Below are 26,267 nucleotides of genomic sequence, written 5' to 3' on the forward strand. Positions count from 1 at the left end.
CCAGCTGGGATGGCTATCCCCTATAGTGCTTCCTTCCAATATGAGCTACCTGCCTCTTCCTCTGTGCTATGAAGCTAAAACAAAGATGATGTCAGCCTGTAATTCAATGTTGAAGACCGGTGCATTCAAAAAGCAATGCTACACAATGTGGTTGGATGTCTCCAAGTCAGCGCTAAAGTCCAAAGATGTGCAGGTTAGGTGGATTGGTCATGTTAAATTGCCATAGTGTCCAGGGATGTGCAGGCTAGGTGGATTAACAATGGTAAATGCAGAGTTACAGGATAGGTTTAGGGGGGTCGATGGGATGCTCTTCCGAGGGTCATAAAGTCATAGAGATGAACAGCACGGAAACAGACCCTTCGATCCAACTTGTCCATGCTGACCAGATATCCCAACCCAATCTAGTCCCACATGCCAGCACCTGGAACATTTCCCTCCAAACCCTTCCTATTCATATACCCATCCAGATGCCTTTTAAATGTTGCAATTGTACCAGCCTCCACCACTTCCTCTGGCAGCTCATTCCATACACATACCACCTTCTGAGTGAAAACATTGCCCCTTAGGTGTCTTTTATATCTTTCTCCTCTCACCCCAAACCTATGCCCTCTAGTTCTGGACTCCCCCACCCCAGGGAAAAGACTTTTGTCTACTTATCCTATCCACGCCCCTCATGATTTTATAAACCTCAATAAGGTCATCCCTCAGCCTCCAACGCTCCAGGGAAAACAGCCCTACCCTATTCAACCTCTCGCTATAGCTCAAATCCTCCAACCCTGGCAACATCCTTGTAAATCTTTTCTGAACCCTTTCAAGTTTCACAACATCTTTCCGATAGAAAGGAGACTAGAATTGCACGCAATATTTCAACAGTGGCCTAACCAATGTCCTGTACAGCCACAACATGACCTTTCAACTCTTGTACTCAATACTGTGACCAATAAAGGAAAGCATACCAAATGCCTTCTTCACTATCCTATTTACGTATGACTCCACAAAATGGACTTGATGGGCTGAATGGCCTGCTTCCACACTGTAGGGATTCTATGATGATGATGATGATGGTTCTATGAAAGTCAGTGTGGGATAAGAATGCAAGCTAGTAGCAATAAGATGCCTGTGTCCATGTCAGTACAAAAGCCTAGGAGTAAGTAAGGACTCCGGATGCTGGAGATCAGAGTCGAGAGTGTGGTGCTAGAAAAGCACAGCAGGTCAAGCAGCATCCAAGGAGTGGGAGAATTGATGTTACTACAGGGGCTTATTCCTGGTGAAGAACTTATGCCTGAAAAGTTGATTCTCCTATTCCTCAGACACTGCCGGACCTGCTGTGCTTTTCCAGCCCCACAGTACAAAAGCCACCTGTCCAGATCCATAAGTTGCCTGGCTGTCCCTGCACGCAAAGCAACTTCGCAAAAGCATGCAAGTCCTAGCTCCAGAGGAGATGGTTGAAATTGTAAAGTGAGGGCTGAATTGGTAGGAGAGCAATCATGATGATGTGATGTGGCTCACAGTTTGCCAATACACGAGTAAAATGGATGAAGGGGAGTGCAGACTCCTAGCCATGGACCATTCAGAGATGTGTAGAAAAAAGTGTCTGCATGTAAAGTGAAGATGCATAGCTAGCACAGGCATTCAAAGAGCTGCAATAGATGCTGAGGAGAAAAGTTGCCAGGCACCCGCTCTGTTTTAACTCTGCCTGCATTTTCACAAAAGGAGCAGAAAATTGTAAGTGCAATTTTAACAAGGCAAGCTGGGCTAATAATGAGATGCAAATGCATGGAAATAAGCTAGTTGCCACTCAAGGGGAAGACTGCAATTGCCAATTAAAACTTGAAAGGTAAATTGGGCAACGTTTACTCAATGTCAAGTATCTAACTTTTTTTATTTTCAGCCTATTTAGTCATCTGGCTTGCCCATTACTCCTTCCACATCCGGGAGGAGCAAATTCCACTGCACATATGTACAGTACCATAACTCCTTTGTTACATTTATCAAACCTCTCTATCATTTCTTCAAAGAGTTTAGTTAGGTTAGTAAACATGACTTGCAGACTGTACCTTTATTAACTCATGCATCTTCAAAAGAAAATTAGTTTTTAACAACAGTGTCCTGAAGTTTTCTTCCACTGACAGTAGTAAGTTTATCGCTCTTCCTTTTATTGAATCAAGTGAAATATTTCAAATTATTTTATCCTCACAAATTAAAGATAGCAATTAGAAATTAATTATCTTTACCATTGTTTCCTTCCACAATTGAGGGTGCATCCCAGCTGGCTTCGTTAACTTGCTGACTTTGAGTGATCCCAAACTATTTATCTGAGAAATATTAAAAATACCATTATATCATAGATTCCGTTTTGTTTGGTGAGAGACCTCTGCATTAGAGTTTGATTGTTGACTGTGCAGTTTTCCATAGTCAGGGTGAACAATATCAATGGAGCTCTGTGTACTAGAAGTCAATTGATAGTTACATGTTAATGTTAATGATTTCAATACCTCATTATTTTATGCACACATTAAAATGAAAAATCTTTTAAGTTTGAACACTTTTATCAGATTCTTTAACTTTGAAATAACTGCCTGTTTTTGAGTTGACTGAATTATAAGACTTGAGTGATCTCACACCACAAGTTAACTCTAATCCATTGAATTTATGGATGAATCATAATGCACACCAGTTGCATTAACACAAAGCTCAATATCAGCGGCTGTACCTGGCTTAAAAATCTCTAATTATTGACCAATTTTACAGTTTTTAGACAGCTTAGAAAATACACATTACAGACTTGTGTAATAGAAGCCAGAATATTAGGAAAAATAGAAATATTTTGGAAAGGGTTTTGTATCCACTGTGATGTTTACATATTAAAAATGATCTTCTTGTGGTGAAAGCATCTTTAAATAATGAAAAGCAAATCTATAGCAGAAATGTTAAAAACATTTGTAAAGTATCCAGTTTGGCTCTTATGTCCAAGATTGAATTTAATTTCTTGCAAGTACTTAAAAATGCAGCATGCTTCAGATAGATTCCGCACAGTGGTTGTATGAGCTCGGGGTGAAATATGCAGACTGTGCTTGTTCTGTTCCCCTTGCACAGAACCAGACTTGGGCCAAACACCATACTCAGAAATGTATGAAATTCATCAAGGCCTCACGATTGCTGGCTGATCCAGAACATGTGGGGCACTCCTGGCAGCACAAAGCGCATTCCAACATTTGCGGACTCTGCATGATATTTCAAACAGCTCCAGTTTCCCTGGATATGACCTGCTGCTGAGAGTCAAGCTGCTATGTAAACACGAAAGACTTCAGAATCTGTGTTTTTATTTCCACCACCAATGGCCATTTGCTCACTTGTTCTTTTTCAATTAGTCTTTCTTTATTGTAGTCTGTAAGGTCAAAATAATTTCAAGAATACTGCTGAGCTCACCAACTATGCTATAAACTTCTGGTTAGAGATGTTTCAGTCTTCGTTGTTTTGATCATTTGATTACAAATACCCACACCAGTAGAGAACTTTAAAATTCTAATTCTGGAATAAATTACTGATAAGATGTTCTAAACACATGATATAAAAGCATAAGTATGTACAAACTAGAGTACAGCCTCAGACCACACAGCCCCATCACTACTGTTTCAAAATATAGTCTGAGCATTTTCAATTTTCTACCCATCCAAGTGAAATTTTAGTTTAATTTCACTTCCAGATCAGTTTCATTGTGCAACGTTAAACCTGCGCAGAGAAAATATTGTCCATCAGTGTGTAAGTATTAACTTGGTCAGTATGATTATAGTTTTGTAATTAAGGCAATTGAACTGCTATGACAATCACCTTTTGAGACTAAGGTGCTTTTGATCTGACATCCAAAAGGAGACTTTACAAGTTGTCATTCTGGCATGAATCTGCTGGGATCATATTATCATGAATTTAGGGAAATAGTCAATGATATCCTGGTGTTTTTCATCTGAACCCCTGATGTAATCGTTCTTAATTTGTGAACTCCAACATAGTTACAGTGTAATTTATGACACTGAGAGAGGTCAATAGAACCAAGACCATGCTAGTTCCTGCAGAGAAATCACTGCAGTTCATGGAGATTGGGGTGGGTAATGCAGTGGAGTGAAGGGGTGAGGTGTATTCACTGGATTGTTGGGAAAGGCAATCCAGGAATTTTACGCAATAATAGTAACTACAACCAGGTCTGGAAGGGTGAATAAATTCTTCTCTTTCCACTCTTGAGAAAAGTAGGACTGAGTCACAATTTTTAAAATAATTCTAAGTTTCAATTCAATAAATACTTGACAATATCTTACCATAAAAAAGGAGAAGTAGGCCATTCAGCCCATCAAGTCTGCACCACCATTCAATGAAATCATGACTGATCTAATAATCCTTAACTCCTTTCCCATAACCCTTGATTACTAAATAAAAACCAGTCTATCTCAGCCTTGAATATACTTAACGACACAATCTTGGCAGCTCTCTGTTATAAAGAATTCTACAGAAGGAAGATCATTGATGAAGAAGTTGAAGATGGTGTCCTAGGCCCAACTATCTTCAGCTGCTTCATCATGACCTTCCCTACAACATAAGCTCAGAAGTGGAGATGTCACTGATGATTGTAGGATTTTCAACACCATGTGTAACACCTCAGATACTGAAGCAGTCTATATTCAAATGCAACAAGACCAGGACAATATCCCAGGAGCATTGGGCAGAGAAGCAGCAAGTAACATTTGCAGCATTTGAATAGTAGGCATTGACCAACTAAAATCAGAGATAATCACTTGCCATTCAACGGCATTACCATCATTGAAATATCCACCAACAACATCCTGTGGGTTACCATTGACCAGAAGCTCAATTGGAATCGCCATACAAATATAACGGTGGCAAGAATTGGTCAGGGGCTAGGAATGCTGCAGGAGGTAACTCACCTCCTGAGTTCCCAAAGCCTGTTCACCAACTGCAAGACACAAGTCAGGAGTATGATGGAATACTCTCCAGTTGCCTGAATTGGTGCAGCTCCAACAACACTTGAGAAGTTTGACATCATTCAGGGTTAAGCAACCTGTTTGATTGGCTGCACATCCTCAAACATTCATTGCCTCCACCACTGACACTCAGTAGCAGCAATGTATGCTATCTACAAGATGAACTGCAGAAATTCACCAAAGATCCTGAGACAGCACCCTCCAAACCTATAACTATTTCCATCCAGATGAATAAGGGTAGTAAAATAGGGGAACACTACCACATGCAACTTCTCCAAGCCACTCACCACCCTGACATAGAAATATAATGCTGTTGATTCAGTTATTGGGTCAAAAGACTGGAATTATTTCCCTCATGGCATTGTGGGTTATGCACTGCAGCGTTTCAAGAAGGCAGCTCACCACCACCTTCTTAAGGGCATCTAAGGATAGGCAATAAATGTTGGCTTTTGCTATTAGCTGCTGAACTTGGAGGCTGGGTCTTCATGATTAATGTAGAAAGACTCCCAAATTTCTCACTTCTATAGCTTTCTGCTGCCTTTCTTGTTTTAAATAATATTCAGCCCCTCTATTCTTGCTGCCAAAACTTCACATTTCCCTATATTATATTCCATCTGCTAAATTTTTGCCTACTCACTTAATCTATATATATCACTCTGCAGGCTCTTTGTATCATTCTCATGACTTGCCTGACTAACAATTTTTGTTTCACCTGCAAACTTGGCTAAAGACCATTCACTTTCCTCATCCACTTCACTAAAATATACAGCAAATAATTGTGGTCCCAGCACTGAATCCTGGGACATCCCACTAACTGCAGATTGCCATCCTGAAAATGCCTCCCTTATCCTAACTCTCTGCTTGGATAACTTAGTCAATCCTCTGTCCAGGCAAATACATGAACTCCAACACCATGGAGTCTGATCTTTTTGGGTGCCTAATGTGTGGTACTTTATCAAGTGCCTTCTGATAATCCAAATATATTACATGCACTGCTTTATCAGATTGATCCTGTCTCTTACCTCTTCAAATAATTCTAGTAGATTTGTTGGGCATGATTCCCCTGTATGAAGACATGCTGACTCTGCTTGATCATATTTCTAAATTTATAAACACTCTGCTATTACATCTTTTATAATAGATTTTATCATTTTCCCAATAACAGATTTTAAGCCTTCTAGCATATAGTTACTTGTTTTTCTCTCCTTCCTCTTTTAAATGGAAGTATTATATTGGCAGTTTTCCAATCCTTTGGGATTTTTCCAGAATCTGAGGGTATAGTTAACGCTATGAAGTGTGTGCTAAACAGCTCCCTTTTAGTTACTCAAAACAAAGTGATTAGATTCACTCAAGCCAGATATTAAACATTTTAGAAGGATAAAAACCCATCCTCAATTCCACAGTATGCATATACACTAACAGATACACAAACAGAACAAAGCAAAGAATGTGAGGAGGTGGAACTTTTAAAAGTTAGATGAAGGAATTTCCTTTCTGATATTGGTCTTGAGGTTCTGGTGCTGTTTTGGGGTTGGCCTGGTTTAGTTGTTTCCCTGGTTGTATTTGATTGGGGTAGATTTGCATGTTTTACAAGATCTTGGTTCTACAAAGGATGTACATCTTTTGCTGAATTAGGCATGCCATTTCCAGAGAGGGGGTGGGGGGTGGGGGGGGAGGGGGTGTGTGGGGTGGGGAAAGAGAGAGAGAGAGAGAGAGCAAGACCTTATATTGTTAAGAGCCCTCCTTCTTAATGTTACTGGATGTTACTGTTTTCTGTCACAAAAAACAAGTTTACAATAAAGACTTCTCACAAGAGGAAGATTGTAATGTGGTAGATGGTGCACAATGGGGACATTGTGAGGTTACTTCCAACACATGAGGAATATATATGTTATCTCCTGTAACATAAGATTCGGGAATGGACATTGAGTTATTGAAGAATCCAACAGACGTTTACTACAATTAAGTACATATATTGTATTCATTGGACACATAAGTATTTAGAACAATATTAAGCTATTAGTTTACAAGAAAATACCTTGCTTCCAATATAGTGTCAGGCTTCAGGTGATCCAGGTTGAAATACAATGTGTTCTCAGTTAACATGGTGTGAAACCATGATGATATCACAAGAAAGTTTCTTAAAGTTATATTGACATACTGATTGTGAAATATAACATAATGTCCCTCCTTTTCCAAACAGATATAAATTGTTATATATAGGCACATGTTGTCAGTTTGATAATTGTACAAACAGGTAAAACAGAGTTGAGAAGAATAACTGTTAAAACTTTAACATACTATTTTGGAGTTTTGACAACTCATACTGATTTGGTGATCATATATCCATCTGGGAAGTAGGCTTTGTTCTCTGTTGCACTTGTTTGATAACTTTAAAGTTAAAAATCACACAACACCAGATTCTAGTTCAACAGGTTTATTTGGAAGCACTAGCTTTCTGAGCGCTGCTCCTTCATCATGTGGTTGTGGAGTATAATATCGTAGGACACAGAATTTATAGCAAAATTTTACAGTGTGATGTAACTGAAACTATATATTGAAAAAGACCTGGATTGTTTGTTAAGTCTCTCATCTTTTAGAATGGGCATGTTGGTTTCAGTTCTTTCATATGTAAATCCCAGAAATGTTTAAAGTTAAATTTTCAAGTGAACTTTAACAATAGGTGCCATGTTGGCCCAGATAATGCATTGAAGGTGTGAAGTGCTCTGTGTGAGACTGTCTGTGCCTCAGTGTTCAGACTGATTCTAATCTAAAAAAGGAATCTTACATGGATTCATGCAGTTTTTTGAGCACAATAAAATGTATTTCTGTAGGTACAAATTCACCCCACAAACTTATGTGTTTGTGTGGGGAGTGGGATAGGAGTGTCTGTGAGAGAATGTGAGTATGTGTATGTGTATGTGTGTGAGTGTGAGTGTGAGTGTAAAGGGGTATAAGTCTGAGAGAGGGTACGCGTGACGTGGGAGTGTATGTATGAGTGTATGAGAGAGAGGGTGTGTGTGTGTGTGTGTGTTGTGTGTGTGTAGTGCAATGGGGTCACCTGTAGTGTGACATGAACCCAAGGTCCCTATTGAAGCCAACCCCATGGGTACCAAACTTGGCTATCAGCCTCTGCTTGACTGCTTTTCGTTGTTGCCTGTCCCAAAGTCCGCCTTGGAGGATGGTCACCCAAAGGTCCGAGGTCAAATGTCCCAGCTGCTGAAGTGTTCTCTGACTGGCAGGGAACATTCCTGTCTGTTAATTATTGTGTGGTGTCCATTCATCTGTTGCCGTAGCTTCTGCTCAGTCTCACCAATGTACCATGCCTTAGGGCATCCTTGCCTGCAGCGTATGAGATAGACTACATTGGCCGAGTCACATGAGTATCTGCCACGTTCATGGTGGGTAGTGTTCCCATGTGTATTGGTGGTAGTCATGTCGACATTCTGACATGTCTTGCAGCGTCTGCCGTGACAAAATTGTATGGCATATAACTTGGTTGTCTTGCTGCTAGTTTCTATCAGTCAACATCACTGCACAATCATCATCATCATCAGTGTTTCTATGCACTTTCCTTGTATGCGACTTTTGTGACGAACATTTTTCTGGGCATGCTTCTGTTCCAGCATGATGAAGCACCGTCATCCATAAGGATTCTGTATGACCTGCAATGATTGCATATTCGATCAAACTTTGCTGGTATCCAAATATTTGTCTTTATATTTCCAATTCACACTTCAGTCCAGTTGTCTATCTATTCACTTGTCACGTATTTCTTTCAGTCTCAATGCCTTTGATGAAGAACGTCCTACATTTCAGAATGATTAGACAATTGGTTGCTGGTAAGATAATTTAGACTCACCACATTAGTATAATTTATGATAGCAATAGTAGACCTTTCTCCATTGGTGTTGTATAAAATGCAGTAATACAATATGAAAAGTTTGTTTCTTTGCTCAATACTTAAAGATAATTGATTTGATAATCTATACATATATTCTCCTGAACTGTTGGATAGGGCAGGTGACAATGTGGTTTGGGGGAATTCCCCAGTTAGCACACATCTTGAAATGGTTTACCAGTGCCATATCGCCTATCCCAACATTTCCTTTTCAAATACCTGTCGGAGCTTTACCAGTTCAATTTTATGTTACACTGTCATGTTTTGACATAGATAGTGAGTTTCAATACTCCTTTTTCCATCATGAGTTGTGAATTTAAGTCTTTGTTCCAGCAATACTTGTAATCAAGTTGGCCCATTCCAGGGATATTTGGAGATGTAATCATACATTCCAGATGGTAAATTTTAATGTCCACAAAACCCTTAAGTAGCCTTTTCAGGATGTGTTAGAGAGCATCAGTTATATTATTTAGACATGGCAAGTTCCTATTCAACTTGGCTATTTTCAGGTCAGGTGACTTTAACAGTTATTTTAAAGTATTCCATGTTCAGATTTATCATTTTTCTATCAATACAAAGTGCAATCTTATGTTAGTTGATGTGGTTTAAAGATTAAACTTTACGCTTTATATCATCATGACAGAGTGAGGTGAGGTAAAAGTTACTGCCCGTGGCATCAAGGACCCCCAGCAAAACTAGATTAAATAGGTACTTGGGGAAACCTCTCTGCTGGTTGGAATCATACCTAGCACAAAGGCAAATGCTGTGGTTGTTGGAGGTCAGTCATCTCAGTACAACGACACTATTGCAGGAGTTCTTTAGGGTAGTGTCCTCAGCACAACCATCTCAATTCATTTATCAACATCCTTCCCTGCATCATAAGGTCAAAAGTTGGGATGGTCTCTGATAATTGCCCAAATTTCAGCAATATTTGTGACTCTGCATATACTGAAACAAGACTTGAAATGCAGCAAGATGTGGACAATATCCAGAACAATTGGGATGACAGTTAGTAAGTAATATTTATGCAACACAAGTGCAGAGCAATGACTTTTTCCAAAGGATAGAATCTAACCATTACCCTGGACATTCAATGGAATTAGTATTATTGAATCTTCCACTATCAATATCCTTGAAGTTACCACTGACCATAAATTGAACTCAACTAGTCTAGACATATAAATGGAATGGTTACAAAAGCAGGTCAGAGGCTAGTAATCCCATAGCTTTTGACTCCTCAAAGCCTGTTTGCCATCTACAATGCACAGGTCAAAACTGTGAGGGAACACTCACCACTAGCCTAGAGATGTGCAGCTCCAACAACACCAAAGAAGCTTGACACCATCCAGAACAAAACAGCCTGCTTCATTGATATTTCATCCAAAAACATTTACTCCCTCCTTCATCAACACTCAATAGTAGCAGTATGTGCCATCTCCAAGATGCACTGCAGAAGTTCACCAAAGCTCCTTTGCAACATCTTCCAAATCAAAACTAGTACCATCTAAAAGAACAAAGGCAACAGGTAAATGCGAACTCCATCACCTGCAAGTTCCCCTCCAAAGTACTCATCATCATAACTTGATTAAAATACTGGAGCTCCCTCCCTATAGATATTGTGGGTGTACCTATACCAAACAAACTGCATCACCACCTTATAAGGGCAAATACAAATGAGCAATAAATGCTGTCCCAATCCACAAAGCCCTTATGCCATGAGACAATGAGGAAAAATAAGTTTGCAATAACTGCCCTGGTATGGGCAGTCTATGTGAAGAATTCCCTGCAAATGGTTATGGTTACAATCCATAATGGATGGTTTTTAGTAGAAATTCAAAGGGTTTGGAATTTCTAAGGAGTTGAAATTACATGCATACTGCCACTTCACTTCTCCTTCTCATATTTAGAAGGGGCTCTGTACTTCTGACAGCAGGTTCCAATCAAGGCTATACTTTAAATCTGTTGGGTCACTTGTAGTGGAAGAGAAATGGGAGAAGGCAAACCATGTCCCAATTTTCATAGCAGTCAGTTGCCATTTTCTGGGATTTGAGGCCCAGGATCAGATAGACACTTTGTCAGCTTCTGTGAAAGGATACATACATAAGTGTAAGGTTGAGGGGTCGGGGTAGAGTGTCAGGTAGGTAAAGTGTCAGGTGGGAGGTTGCTATGGTGGAAGAAGCTGAGACGGTCAAGTAAGTGATAAACTGTTTAGGGTATGTCTGGATGGGCAGGACGTATTAAGTCTGATTGGGGGATGGAGTGCCACTTCTCTACTTCTTTCTCCTGCTATGTTGTGCTTTGTCGAATGCCTTTGAAAATCTATATACACAATATCAACTATACTACTCTCCTTAACTCTCATTGTAACTTCATCAAAGATCTCAATGAAGTTAGGGAAACAAGATTTTCCTTTAATAAATTCATGCTGACTTTGACACATAAGCTCATACTTTTCAAGATGCCAAATAATTTTGTCCCAGATTATTAGTTGTAAAAGTTTCCTCATTACTAACGTTATCTGACTTTCCTCTAGTTGGTGTGTTTATCCCTTTCTCCTCTTTCAAACAGGACTGTATCTTTCATAATTATTAACTGCTCTATCTCAATTCCCACATCTAAAGAGAACTGGAAAACTATGGATCGAGTTCCACAATTTAAACTCTTACTTCCTTTCGTAAATTGGAAAACATCCCATTCGAACCATTGCCAAATAAGAAGTTCATCATTGCTGAAAAGAGGGATGTTGCTGAAGCATTTTGGCTTGTACTTATGAGGGCAATGCCAGATTTCAAACAATCGTAACAATTTATATGCAGCTGAAGTCTGATTGGCCAAGATTTTGCCACAGGAAACGTGACAGGCAACTAAAGATTCCACAAACTCCAAAATAATTCAAGAAATGCACAAGGTTTGAACATAGAATCATAGAATTTTACAGTACAGAAGGAGGCCATTTGATTATCATATTGAGGTGGGTAATCTCACAACTCTTAAAAAATACATTTGAAGTTTCATAACAAAGCTATAAGCCATGTTCAGCAAAGTGGGACTAGTGCATTTTTGATGGTACAGATTTAATGGGCCAAACAGCCTCCTTTATGCTGCATGATTCTATGATATCCTTGTTGTTTGCAGAAAATAGATGCCTGATAATGAATGTATGTTACATCTAACAAGTTTAAGTGAGGCTAATACAAGCTGAATTGATTAAGTTCTGAAGAAGAATCACGTTGGACTTGAAACACAAGTTCTGTTTCTCTCTTCACAGTTATTGCCACACCGAGAGCTGATGAATTTCTCCAGAATACTCTGTCAGACTCAAAGGATTATTTCTGTTTCTCTCTCCACAGAAACTACCAGACTCGTTGAGTTTCTCCAGCATTTTGTGTTAGTTTTAGATACAACAACCGTGGTCTTTCACTTTTATTTCAGATTTTGGTAAGCTTTCAAAAGTCTTATCAGAACATTTCAGGTCTGGGACTAACACTAACTCTTCATTCTAAGTTAAAAATCACACAACACCAGCTTATAGTCCAACAGGTTTAATTGGAAGTACACTAGCTTTCGGAGTGTTGCACCGAAAGCTAGTGTACTTCCAATTAAACCTGTTGGACTATAAGCTGGTGTTGTGTGATTTTTAACTTTGTACACCCCAGTCCAACACCGGCATCTCCAAATCTTCATTCTAAGTTAACTTAATTGACTAATTCTATTCTCTTATTGGGACCATGCAACAGTTCAATTATCCTACACCAAAGAATTCAGATAACTACAGAAAACTCAAAGTCAAAGTAAAACTAAACGTTTCCCTCCCTCAGCTCATGGTGTTTTCCTCAAGCTTAAAAAATTTCAAATTCCAGAACTCTCAAACAAACCTTGAGCCTTATTTACCTTACTGGGATGCAAAACAATCTAAAATAAACAAAATTCATTGACTCTAAAGTCAGGCATCAAAAGTTTTTATTAAATAAATCACCATAGCTACAAATACAATTCCAAGTTGAGTATTAACATCACACCCAACCATTACAGGGGCAGCATGGTAGCCCAGCAGTTAGCTGTGTGAGTTTCCTCCATGAGCTCCGGTTTCCCAAGATTTGCACGTTAGGTGGGTTGGCTGTGCTAAATTACCCATAGTGTCCAGGGAGATGCACACTAAGTGGATTAGCCATAGCAAACGTAAGGTCACAGGGTGCGGGCCTGGATGGGATGCTCTTGCAGTGTCAGTGTGGACTTGATGGGCTGAATGGCCTGCTTCCACAATGTAGGGATTCTATGATTCTAATTCAAAGACCAGGAATGCAATTTACAATAATTGAAATGAAATATATGTTCCACAATTTCCATCACATTCAATATTCTTAGCTGAGAGCGCAGACATTGATTAGAGTATTTAATCATCTGAACCCTACTTGTTTGACAGCTTTGGTTGTATGATTTTTGCTCTTAATTTCACAATTCTTTTAGAGGGAAGTGTATGGAACGTTTGATGTACAAATGAATGCACATTAATTTTAGATTGTTAATTTTTCCTTTTTGATAAAGCTCATTTGTATGTTCTATTTTAGCTTTTGTTTTAAATCAACCTGTCCATTTACATATGACACAACTCTTGAGCAAGTGGAACTTGAACCAAGGCCTTCTGGCCCAAAGGAAGGGACATTATCACTGTGCCACAAGAACTATTTCACAATTGTTAGTTGTTGTTTTTGGTCAATAATCTCAGTCTCAGAACTGCAGCAGTTCTTCAGGTTAGGTATTTTCCTTCATCAACCTGCTCAATTAGGGTACACCTGTAGAGCAAATTGGACTGGCTCAGAGCCAGGGACACTACCATTGCACAACAAGAACCCTTTTCATTACATTTATTTATACAAATTAATTGGTTTCAAATGCTTTACCACTTCAGGTATTTAAACTTGGAAGATTATGGATGATTGACACTTATGGGCTCTTGTCGTGCAAGGGTTGTGTCCCTACCTTTGAGCCAGGAACCTGGATTTAACATTTCTAAGGACGTTAATTAGAAAATATATGATTGACACTCATCGAGTTACTTTTAACACAGTGGAAAGTTATAAATGAATCATACATTTAAAAGCTTTCTTTTCACACGTACAACCTTCACTATATGATTCATTGCTTCGCCACAGTATATAGTGGGTGAATGGCCATATATAAGTCAAAACATGTTTGAGGTCATAATAGGCCAAATGAGGTGGAAGAAGGGACATAGTCTTGCAGGGGACATGAAAAAAACCTTTTGAATTTACCTTTTTGAGGTTCTGTGAACCAAACAATGGATCCAGCCAGGTCTAGAGTGCTAGGTGTGGGTTCTCAGCCTAAACTAACCCATGCCCTTGAAAGGCATGTCTAAAAGTCATAAATTCTGTGAATGGGTTAGGAATCCGGTCACTATTTTTAAAAGGCACCTGAGACTACCTGACTTGATGAAAATCCATTCCCCTATATGTTCAGATGGATGTAAAGAATTCACTAAGAGTTGAGGAGGAAAGGAGATATTTCAATAACTTTCATTCTGCGACCAGTATAAATTAATGATCCAGCTATTGGACATTTATTATTTACTGTACACAAAATTAGTTATTGCATTTGTGTGTGCAAGGAACATAAATGTACATTAACAATAATCCAGTGGTTATAAAGCACTTTGGGAGATCATAGATTTTGAAATGTTGATAGAGGCTTAAACAAAAGATCAAAGCTGTCATATGGCAAGCTTGTTATATGAGGAAAGATCTATCGTCATAAAGATCTACTGCACAGAGAAAGCCACTTAATTACTCCAGTCCCATTTTCCAGCAGTTAGCCCTTAGCCTTGTATGCCTTGGCTTCACAAGTGCATGTCTAAATACTTCTTACATTTTTATTTGGGTTTTTGTCGCTACCATCCTTACAGGCAGTGAATTTCAGATTTCAACCACCATCTGCATGAATTTTCTTTTCCTTATATCCTCTCTAAACATCCTTCCTCTTAAATCTATGCCGCATGGTTATTGCTCCATCCAGCAAGGGGAAAAGTTCCTTCTTGCCAGAAGAATTTGGAAGAATATGTGAACTCATATAGCATCTAAGATTCTAACAGACTGGACAGGGTGCAAACCGAAACTATAATTTTCCTTGACAAGGGAGGAAGTGGTTAGGGTCTCAGAATACTCCGTAGCCCATTGTAGACTGAGACTCAGGTTAGTGAATCTGTGGAATTCGATGCCACAAAAGGTGGTGGAAGCCAGGACACTGAATATGTTAAAGAATGATATAGCTAGATTTCTTGAAGCTTAATTACTGGAGTAATTAAGTGGCTTTCTCTGTGCAGTTGATCTTTATGACTATAGATCTTTCCTCATATAACAAGCTTGCCATATGACAGCTTTGATCTTTTGTTTAGGCCTCTATCAACATTTCAAAATCTATGATCTCCCAAAGTGCTTTATAACCACTGGATTATTGTTAATGTACATTTATGTTTCTTGCACACACAAATGCAATAACTAATTTTGTGTACAGTAAATAATAAATGTCCAATAGCTGGATCATTAATTTATGTCAAGGGATGTGGGGAGAACATGGGATTATGGCATTGAGATAGAGGATCAGCGATAATCATGTCGAATGCTGAACAGACTCGATCGGCTGAATGGTCTGCTCCTATTCCGGTTTTGCTAATTTTCTGTTTTCTATAAAGCGGCAGTTAAACCAAAGTGAAGATTGTAATACAGCAGCTCTCAAATTTTATCCTAAAATTAAGACAAAACTCTGGTTTCTATAACAACATTTACAACGAGTTAAGAAATTTTACTGAAACTTTGATGCTGAAAATTACTGATGCCTTAGGCTTCCTCGCATTTATTTTTCATGGTGCTAAGCTGCACAATTATGGTTACTATATTTGGGTAAGAATGTGAATAAATGCCGTTAAAAATTTTAAGTAATGTATGTTGTGATGGTATTAACTGATAAGGTAAGCTATGCTTTAATCACATGTTTGAAATCTGTTTTAGACTTTTAATGAAATACATTCCATCTTTGGCTAAATCAATGTCGTAACAAAGGATATTGAGATCCATTCCATGTGTATATCAGTTTCTTTTTTGAAGGGAAATGCCACCTGCCTTGTTGTAAAGCAGAATAGATGCACTGTTATCATGCAGTCACCTCACATACAATATTTTATTTTAGTATAATAATTCAGTTATTTATTCTTGTTATTTTTCAATTGTCCTTTCTTCCTAGGTTGAAATCTAAGGAAAACCTGTTTTTTTTCCCTCAATTTTTGTATTTTGCAGGTTATTTAGAGGCAATTTCAGTTCACAGCTGATTCACAATGATTACCTTAAGTTTTCTCCTTCTCCATGGTATCTTCTACATTTCACAGATCCTCTCCACTGAACTAAGAAGACAATCCATCCGCCCCAGACTTGACCTATACCTTTCAATTCAAATTTCAATAATTTCATTACTAAATCGACTATACAAGGTAATCTGTGCAGAATTGTTCTATGTAATAAAAAGAGAAAATGTTGGAAATATTCAGCATATCATCTAGCTTCTGTGCGCTCAGGAAGTAAATGTCTATTTTGTTGATGGCAACTTTCCTAACATCAGCTGAACATCCCTGAGTACACAACTTGTTGCAAGGTCCCTTTATGTGGCTGTTGAAGAAGATTTCCTGGAAGTCCATGAGCGTGGATATCAGATAAGAACAAGCTGGACTTAGTATAATGCCATATTATTATCCAGACATAATAATAGCCACGTAAACAGTCTAATGATAATAAAACTGTATTTTCCTATTATTTAAAATTTCCAAGAAAGGACATATTGGAGAAGGAATTAGGTGGAAAAATGAGAGGTAAAATGTATGAAGGGAACATTTTGGTTCTGACATTGCCAAACAAACATTAGGGTAGGATTATGGATTGTAAATTCTGTTGGATTGCATTGTGAACATATGACTATTAGCGTACGCCTTCTCGCAAAATGACATTGACCTGCTGCCTGTGGAACTGATGTCAGTTCTAGTTCATCTCCTCAAGTAAAACATATTGGATCAGATCACTATCCAAATGTTCACTGACATTAAACAGAAAATACATTTCTCCATTAAAAGTATTATTAATACATGCTTGATGGCAATATTCTTATAAATAACCAACTCAATGCATTCTTACAATTATATCCAATCCACAGGCGTAAGTAGTGCCAAGCTACATATAACATTTATAAGCGTGCAATTTTTAATTGATCAGTCTTGTATTATTGAGAACTCGAATGTAACTCTAATAAAAAATGTGACCACCTGCAGAGTAAAAATGAAATGTATTCAAAATATTGGTTAAAGACTTAAGTATATCAACTTTGTTTTTGCAGTTTATTGTGATTTAGTTTTATACTAGATGTTAGTATTCATAAATGACAGAGAATAAATTGCTTTAATACACTGCATTTAACATCAATCATTAATCTTATGTTGGCAAAGAATTTTTCATTGCCAGACAAAATGTGTTCTAATTACGCCACAGATTAAATGGAGGCATTGTATTTTTGAAATTAGTAAATTGCAAATAAATAAGATTGACTTTTGATAAGAAATAGAATAAATTACTTTGGTTTAATTCATTCAGTTACCAAACAGTCTTGGTTTATATCAAATTAGATATTAAATAAATTATTACATCATCAACATCTCAAATGATGACCTGCATAGTACTAGGTTTTGAGGCCTTTAACCACAGATTTCGCTATGTTATGCTTAATGATTTGTTTTCTATCTCCAGTTCGTATCTTTTTTAAAAAGGATCATCTTCCATTAAATGTTAGCATTTTGATTCAGGTTTAAGTCTTTAAATAAGTTTAGTCTGCTTAAATTGCATCATTATCATGTTAGAGAAAAACATATATTATTTGTATATACTTATGCACATATCATGTATAATATATTTTTACATACTCACAAGGATACACACATACCTTTAGTTGTTGCCATTTCCTTGAAAAAATTCTGTACTTTTGGATCAACGCCAACAGAGGTGTCAAGTTCCATATGCCCTTGTCATCGGCTGCTGTGCTAGTTTTGCAGTACAGGCAGCAGCTGCTAGACAAAATAATCTAAATTCTCACATGTTCCCTTCCTTCAGGAAATAACTGACATTGCTGCACAATTCTGCCAGTTAATGGTGCCACACCTTATGTTTATGTGCTGAAAATTGTGCCCTATGTGATTAAAATGTTAACCCTGCATCTTCCATGGCTCTTAGCAACACCATTACTGCAATCAGGATTTTAGTGCCATTATTTCAAACAACATATTTAAACAGCACATAGCATTTTTTTTGTGCTACTCTAGTTTATTTCAATCTAATAATTGCAAAAATAGATTGCCTCCATTCAATCTGTGATTGAATCACTTCTTATCTTACAGTGAAATATTCATCGTCAGTACCAGACTAATGATTAATATGAAATGTAATGTATTACAGCAATGCTTTCCCTGTCAGTCATTAATGCTAAAATGTTTTATGAAACATTAAAAATATAGGGAACTGCAAGACAGACATCTTGAATCTTACAGTTAAGTCTCCACCATACTTCATATAAGATTCAAAGCAATTTATCTACCAGAGTATTACCTCTAATTTCATAGGCAAGGTTTCAGGATTTACTATTAATGTGAAAGTGAGTTTTCAGGAAATACTCATGCTTTGAATCATTGGATCCTGTATAAAGTCATTAAAATATCTTTAATGATCTGTGATTGAAAAATGGCACATGTACTAAAAAATGATATTTACTTTGATTTTGTTGCTGCAAGCTACTAGCAAATGAATGCTTAAAACATTACTGTACAATTCAAAGAAAAACACTAAGCATTCAGGTACTGGTGGTGAAAGAAAAATGGTATGTTGGTCTTCATAGCAAGAGGTTTTTTTTAGATTAGATTAAATTCCCTACAGTGTGGAAACAGGCCGTTCGGCCCAACAAGTCCACACCAACCCTCCAACGAGTAACCCACCCAGACCCATTTCCCTCTGACTAATGCACCAAACACTATGGGCAATTTAGCATAGTCAATTCACCTGCCCTGCACATCTTTGGACTGTGGGAGGAAACTGGAGCACCTGGAGGAAACCCACGCAGACATGGGGAGAATGTGCAAACTCCTAGCATTCAAGCATAGGAGCAGGAGCACCTTAATGGAATTGTATAGGGCCTTGGTGGGTCACAACTCAACTATTGTGTGCAGTTTTGGTCTCCTTATTTGATGAAGGATGTGAAGGGGGTGTAACAAAGGTTTACCAGATCTATTCCTGGGATGGAAGGGCTGACTTATGAAGAGACTGGATTGGTTAGGACTTTATTCACTAGAGTTTAGAAGATGAGGAGGGATTCTCACAGAAACCTATAAACCTTCAACAGAACTAAACAGGATAAATGTAAGAAGGATATTCCCAATGATCGGGAAGTCCAGAATGAGGAACCACAGTTTAAGGACATGGGGTAGGCCATATAGGACTGAAATAAGGAGAAATTTCTTCACCCAGAGAATGGTTAAGCCTATGGAATTCTCTGCCACAGAAAACAGTTAAAGTTAAAACATTGAACTGTTTTCACAAAGGAGTCAGACAAAGTTCTTAGTTCTAAAGAGATCAAAAGGTCTGGAGAGAAAATGGGAACAGTGTACTACATTGGATGGTCAGCCATGATCATACCGAATAGCAGAGCAAGCTTGAAGGCTAGTCTTACTCCTGTTTAGTCCGACAGAGTCTTAACGCCACAATAATGAACACTTCTGTCTTAAAGCAACAAAGAAAAGACAAGATTCAGTTGACACACATCAAATAGGTACACAGAATCAAAATCGGAAAAGAGTTCGTAGTCTGAATTTGTTGAAATTGATATTGTGCTCAGAAAGCTGAATCAAAATTTGACATGCTGTTCCTCTAGCTTGCATTGTGTTTATTTTCAGAAAGATGAGGACAGAAATGTGAATGTGAGAGCATGATGGTGGATTAATATGCCAAGCAACTGGAATTTCTATGTCATACTGTGGACTGTAAAGTGTCATATGTTCTTAATATTGTCTCCCTCAATATATAGTAGAAGTCTCATTGTACACTGTTAATACAATAAACTAACGAAAGAAGTGAAAGTAAATTGCACCTGATCTGGAAGGATCATTGAGGCCATTGATGTTGAAGAAAGAAGAAATAAGGGAATAATAAATAATAATAAAGAATAAATAAGCTGAATAAAGAAGAAATAAAAGGGTGGGTATTACATCTCCTGTGATTTCAGGGAAAGGTGGATGGAAGATGGCGGATAGGGGAAGATGTTTTTCGTGGTGACATTGTGCTTGAGATAATGGAAATGGTGAGATTAATCCTTTGTATATGGAAGCTGTTGGATTGGTTGGAAAGTGTGGACAACAAATATCCTCATGTGATTCTGGGGTGGGGTGAAGTAAAGTAGGGGAAGGGGTGAGAACAAATGCATAGGAAAGGGTTGGATATGGTTGAGAGCCCTGACAATCACAATGGTTGGAAAAGTCCTGGTCTGAGAAAAAAGGTAACCATATCAGAAACACTGTACTAAAATTCGTTCTCTCGAAGCCCTGAAAATACATTATCCCAGGGTATAATTTCATGCCAAGTGTCAAACATTGATTGACACAATGACCCGGAATCTTACAGTACTTATCACTGTGATGGATCACCTTATTCCCTTCATGAACTTTTAGCTATAGCACTAAAACAAACTGCATTGCCTGACATTGATTTTTAATTCAATAAATAATGAATTAAATTTTACATGGTCGACGGAGTCAGTGTTAATATATTACAAATACATACATTTTAAGAACAAGAACAACTGTTGGAGCTCAATGTTAGAATCTGTGTGATAATAATCATCATAAACATTCCAGCATATTTTGTGCTGTATATAGGAATAAAATCTGATAAGAGCAGGAACCTCTGCCTCATGCCTTCAGTGATTCTGCCAAATATTCTAGTATCCAGCAGTTAGAGCATTCATTGTATCTGAATCGAAAAGAAACATTACAGGCTGGATTTTATGTACTAAATCTATTTATCTTTTACATTCTGCCACCCCCTGCACAATTTTCAGCTCAATTGCCTTGTAACATCATACAAATTCAGTTGTCATTAACGTAATGTCAGGGGATTGTGGAAGTACATTTAACATAATTGATGTAGTCCCACAACTTTAGCTCATTTGTATTGTTGAACAAAATGGTATCAAATGGAAAATGTAATCTTCTACCAGAGATAGGTGACGTCAACCTATGCCTAGTAAAAAAAAACTTTAATTTCTTTCTTCCGCCTACGTTTTTAACAGCGACGCGAGAGCAACTGCAACGTTTGTCATACTGTCAAATGGTATTATTACAAAAAATACTTTGTCTTCAACTGATGTTATAGTTAATGAAGATTTCTGCAATACCTTGCTGTAAACTCCTGCCAAAATTGGCAGGTAAATATAGGTTATTAATACCTTCCTTGTCACCAAGTAAAGAAAAATGAGTGCAGTATTTCCCTTGAAATTGTTAGTTCACGTCATTCCAATTTAGCAATTTATTTTCTTAGTATCAGAATATGATCCAAGTAGAGTGGTTTGTGTCACAGTAATTATGGGATATTTTTTCTAGCTTCTGGTAATGTTCCTGATGGTTTAACAACATTTGGAAACAACAGTGTTAGGCATGTTACTAAGGTATCCATTGTGGATAAAAGTTAGCAATTTCTGATAGGTTTATAATGTCACAGTTGTGTTTCCAAATCTGCAGCAAAGTCAAGCTCATTAAATTGGTGCAATTTCAAATAGGTTAGCATGTTTCTGATCCCTTAACTGCCCTGTGACATGTTATCACTAGTCTAACTGAAAGTTGTTGGTGGAAAAACAAACACCAAAAACAGCAAAAGGGTCAGCAATGTGAATATTGCTTCTCCAATGGCAACAACTACTTATTTAGATGAGGCACAGAACAAAGGACAATTTTAGCCACATAGGCACAAAACAATCCTGCCTCTAAACTATCCTCTAAATGATGTGCAATGTCAAGATCTAAGTTGATCATACCAAGTAGGTCAGCATGGTGATACAAAGATTAGCACTGCTGCCTCACAGAACCAGATACCATCCTTGGAGGAAGTTAAAAATCACGCAACCCCATATTATAGTCCAACAGGTTTATTTGGAAGCACTAGATTTCAGAGCACTGCTCCTTCATCCTTAGATGATTGTGTGGAGTTTACACGTTCTCCCCAGTTTGTGTGAGTTTCCTCTGGGTGCTCCAGTTTCCTCCTACAGACATAAATGTGCCGGTTAGATGGATGGATCATGCTAAGTGGCCCTTCAGTGGCGAGGGATGTGCAAGTTGCATAGCCATGATTATCCGTGATAAGTGTGGAGTTGCACTGATCAATGGGGGACTGGGTCTGGTGAGATGCACTTCAGAGGGACAGTGCAGACTTAATGGGCTGAATTGCCTCCATCTGCACCATAGTGATTCTGTGATTCCAAATGTTAGAGCAAGTTATAGTATCTTTTTACTTCTCAACCACTTGTTCTTCCATTATTACCTGGCCAGATGGAAGTTCTTGGAAGGTGACTGACATAGGGTGGCTTTATGGAGGACGGTAGTGAAGGAGAATAGTGGTGGGGTTGTGATAGTGGCAGAAAGCAAGAGCTACATGCTTACACTGCCTGGAACTGTGAACCAAAAGGAATTGTAAGACAGTGGGGATGGGATGAGCAGAAAAAAGGATTCGGTACAAAAACAATATCACTTTTTTTTTCTGATCACAAATAACAATGTCCTTTAGCTATGGTTTCTAATATCTTGAATACCATATATTTTATGAGAACAAGGATAGGAAGCCCAATCAGTCTACTACTGTTTCGGTCCTATTGCTTTCAGTGTCACACCGTTTCGTGAGAGAGGGGCTAGTATGTCTATGAGCGGGATGCAGTTTGTTTGATGACCGTGGCTGTCATGGTTGAATGGCTGGTATATGTGTGCAATTTGTGAGATTTGGAAGTTAGGCATGAAATAGTGATCAGCGTGTGAGAGTAAGGTGAAGCTAGCAATGTTAAGTATGAGACATGATTGGTGAAAATTATTAGTGGATGAGTGATGGGTTGAGAGGTTCGTGGGTTTTAGTATATGAAAAATGAGATATGAAGATTATTCAAGTTAGAGTTTTTGTGAAGCTGCATCCACGTTCTCAAATATCAATTGTTGTATTAGTTACCAGTGGTGTCTGGTTCCAATATCTTTGAGGCTTCTGCTGAGTTGTGTAGCCACTTCACAACATGTTGAATGTTAAAGTAGCAATTTGACAAATTACCTGGAAGCTTGGAGATCATCTATTGTCTAATGAAAACAACATGAGTCAGTTAATCACATGTTACAATCCTCATTCCTATTTATGGTGTCTATCAAGTTTTGCCCCAAATGTGATAAGATAATTTCTGCTCATTTCTCTACCTCATCAAGCAAGGTTTCTACTGTATTGCTAGAGACCATTAAAATAATTTATCAGCTCTGGCATGTCATAACTCATTCGCCTTTCTGTGTCAACTCCCTTTGACAAACTCTTTAAGGCACTGTGCAAGCTAAAACGCACAGGTGAAGGATGTGATGCTAGGCTTGCATGAACTTGATCCCACTGAAGAGGCATGCAGTCACTCAGCAGCAGATTAAGAGCCTTTTTGGGATTTGGGAATCTCTGGCTAGGCTAGCAATTATTTTGTATCCCTAATTGTACTCAAAAAAGCATGGTGGGCTGCCTTCTTGAATCATTGCTGTCTTTGGGTGTAGGGACATCCACTGTGCAGTTAGGAATAGAGTTCTAGGATTTCGACTCAGCGATAGTGAAGGTATAATAATGTAGTTCTCAGATATTAGGGTTTGCGACTTGGAGGGAAATACTCAGTTAGTGGATTTCCCATTCATCTGCTGTCTTTCTAGTTGATAGAGGTCAAGGGTTTGTAAAATGCTGTTAAGAGAGACTTGGTGTGCTACAGCAGTGCATCTTACAGACGTTGTACACTGCTGCCACTACATCAGTTCTGAAGACAATGAATTTTGTTGGTGATGGATTGTGTGGTCAATCAACTGGACTGCTTTGTCTTGGAACGTGTCAAGCCTCTTGTTTGTTGTTAGAGCTGTACTTAACCAGGGCAACTGGAGACAATTTTATCATACTGCGTTCTGTGAATGGTCAACAGGCATTGGAGACACAGAGATTGAGTTACTCACTGCAGAATTCCTAGCCCCTAACCTGCTCTTGTAACCACAGTATTTATATGGCTAGTTCAGTTCAGTTTCTGGTCAATGGGTCAATGGTAGTCTCCAGGATGTTGATAGTAATAGAGTCAGCAATGGTAATGCTGCTGAATGTTAAAGAGTGATGGTTAGATTCACTCCTGTTAGAGATGTCCATTGCCTGCGATTTGTGTGGAATGAATGCTACTTGTCACTGTACTCAATGCACTGCCCAAGCTCTGACATCATCCAGATCTTCCCTGGATTGACCTCCAACAACCACAACCATCTTCCTTTTCGATAGATATGACCCAAACCAGGAGAGCATTTTTCTCCTGATCTCCATTGATTTCAGTATTACTGGAGTTCCTTATTGCCATATTCAGTCGATTGATGTATGCTGTCAAAAACGGTCACACATATTTCACCTCTGGAGCTCAGCTTATTTGTACATGTTTGGATGAGGGCTGTAATGAGGTCAGGATTCAAGTGGTCCCACTGGTGCTCAACAAGATTTAATTAGTGGGCAATGCCTTTGTAAGATCATTTCATAGGGACCGAAAATAGAACTGAAACAACAGTAGAACGTTAGGGTTTCCTATTATTGTTCGGATAAAATATATGATACTTAAGGTATTGGAAACCATTACTAAAGGACACTGTTATTTGTGATTTGAAACAAAAATGTGATATTGTTTCTGTATCGAATCCTTCTTTCTGCTCATCACATCCTCACTGTTTTACAATTCCTTTTGGCTTACCAGCTCCAAATTGACGGATAGGGACCAGTATTGTAGCTGTTCCAGAACAGCTTGGCTACAAGTGCATATACTTATGGAGCACAAGTCTTCAGCTCTATTGTTGGAATGTTGCCCAGAGCCTTTGCAGTATATAGTGTCATCGCCATTTCTTTGTATCACGTGGAGTGAATTGAATTCTCTGAAGACTGGTATCTGTGATGCTGGAGAACACAGGAGGAGGCTGAGATGGATCAGCAACTTGGCACTTCTCGCTGAAGATTGATGCACATACTTCAACCTGGACCACTTCTGGAACCTCCATCATTGAGGATGGGGATGTTTTTGATTTGATTTGATTTATTATTGTCTCATGTACCTAGGTAAAGTGAAAACTCTTGTTTCTGTGTGCAGTATAGGCAGAACATAACATACAGAAAGCATTAGGGCAATAGAACAGAGTGAAGAATACAATGTTGAGGCTACAGCGAAGGCACACAAAGAGTGAGATCAATATTAAATTTAACATTTGAGAGGTCCATTCAGAAGTCTAACAACAGTGGGGAAGAAGTTAGTCTTGCACATATTCATATGTGTATACAAATTTTTATTTCTTCTGCCTGATGGAAGAGGATTGAAAAGGGTATAACCCATGTGGGAGGGGCCTTTGATTACATTAGTTGCTTTCCCAATGCAGCTGGAAATATAGATGGAGTCAGTTGATGGAGAGCTGGTTTGCGTGATGGACTGGGCTGTGTTACTGATTCTCTGTAGGTTCATGAGGTCTTAGGATGAGCGGTTGCCAAACCATTCTCTGATGCATCCAGGTAGAATGCTTTCTATGGTGCAGCTATAAAAATTATTAACAGTCCTTGTGGACATGCCGAATTTCCTGAGCTCCCTGAGGAAGTAGAGACGTTGTTATGCTTTCTTGACCTTTGCACTGACATGAATGGACCAAAGCAGATTGTTGGTGACCATCACTCCCAGGAACTTGACACTCTCGACCATCTCCACCTCAGCACCATCTAAGGTGAAACCTTCAACTCATGTTAATTTTTAAATTGCCCACCATTCATTGCCAAAGGAAAGGTTGCAGAGCTTAGATCTGGTGGCTTGGGGAGTGAGATTGTTTAGCTCCATCTATTGCATGTTGCTTCTGCTGTTTAGCTAAGATATAGTCATGTGTTGTAGCTTCAGCAGGTTGCCATCTCATCTTTAGTCATACCAGGTACAGATCTTGATATGTCACCTTACACTTTTCATTAAACCAGGGTTGATCTCTTGATTTGATGGTAATGGTAGAGTGGAGACTTGCCAGTCAA

This window comes from Chiloscyllium punctatum, chromosome 2 (assembly GCF_047496795.1).
Source record: "Chiloscyllium punctatum isolate Juve2018m chromosome 2, sChiPun1.3, whole genome shotgun sequence".
In the NCBI taxonomy this organism is placed as follows: Eukaryota; Metazoa; Chordata; class Chondrichthyes; order Orectolobiformes; family Hemiscylliidae; genus Chiloscyllium; species Chiloscyllium punctatum.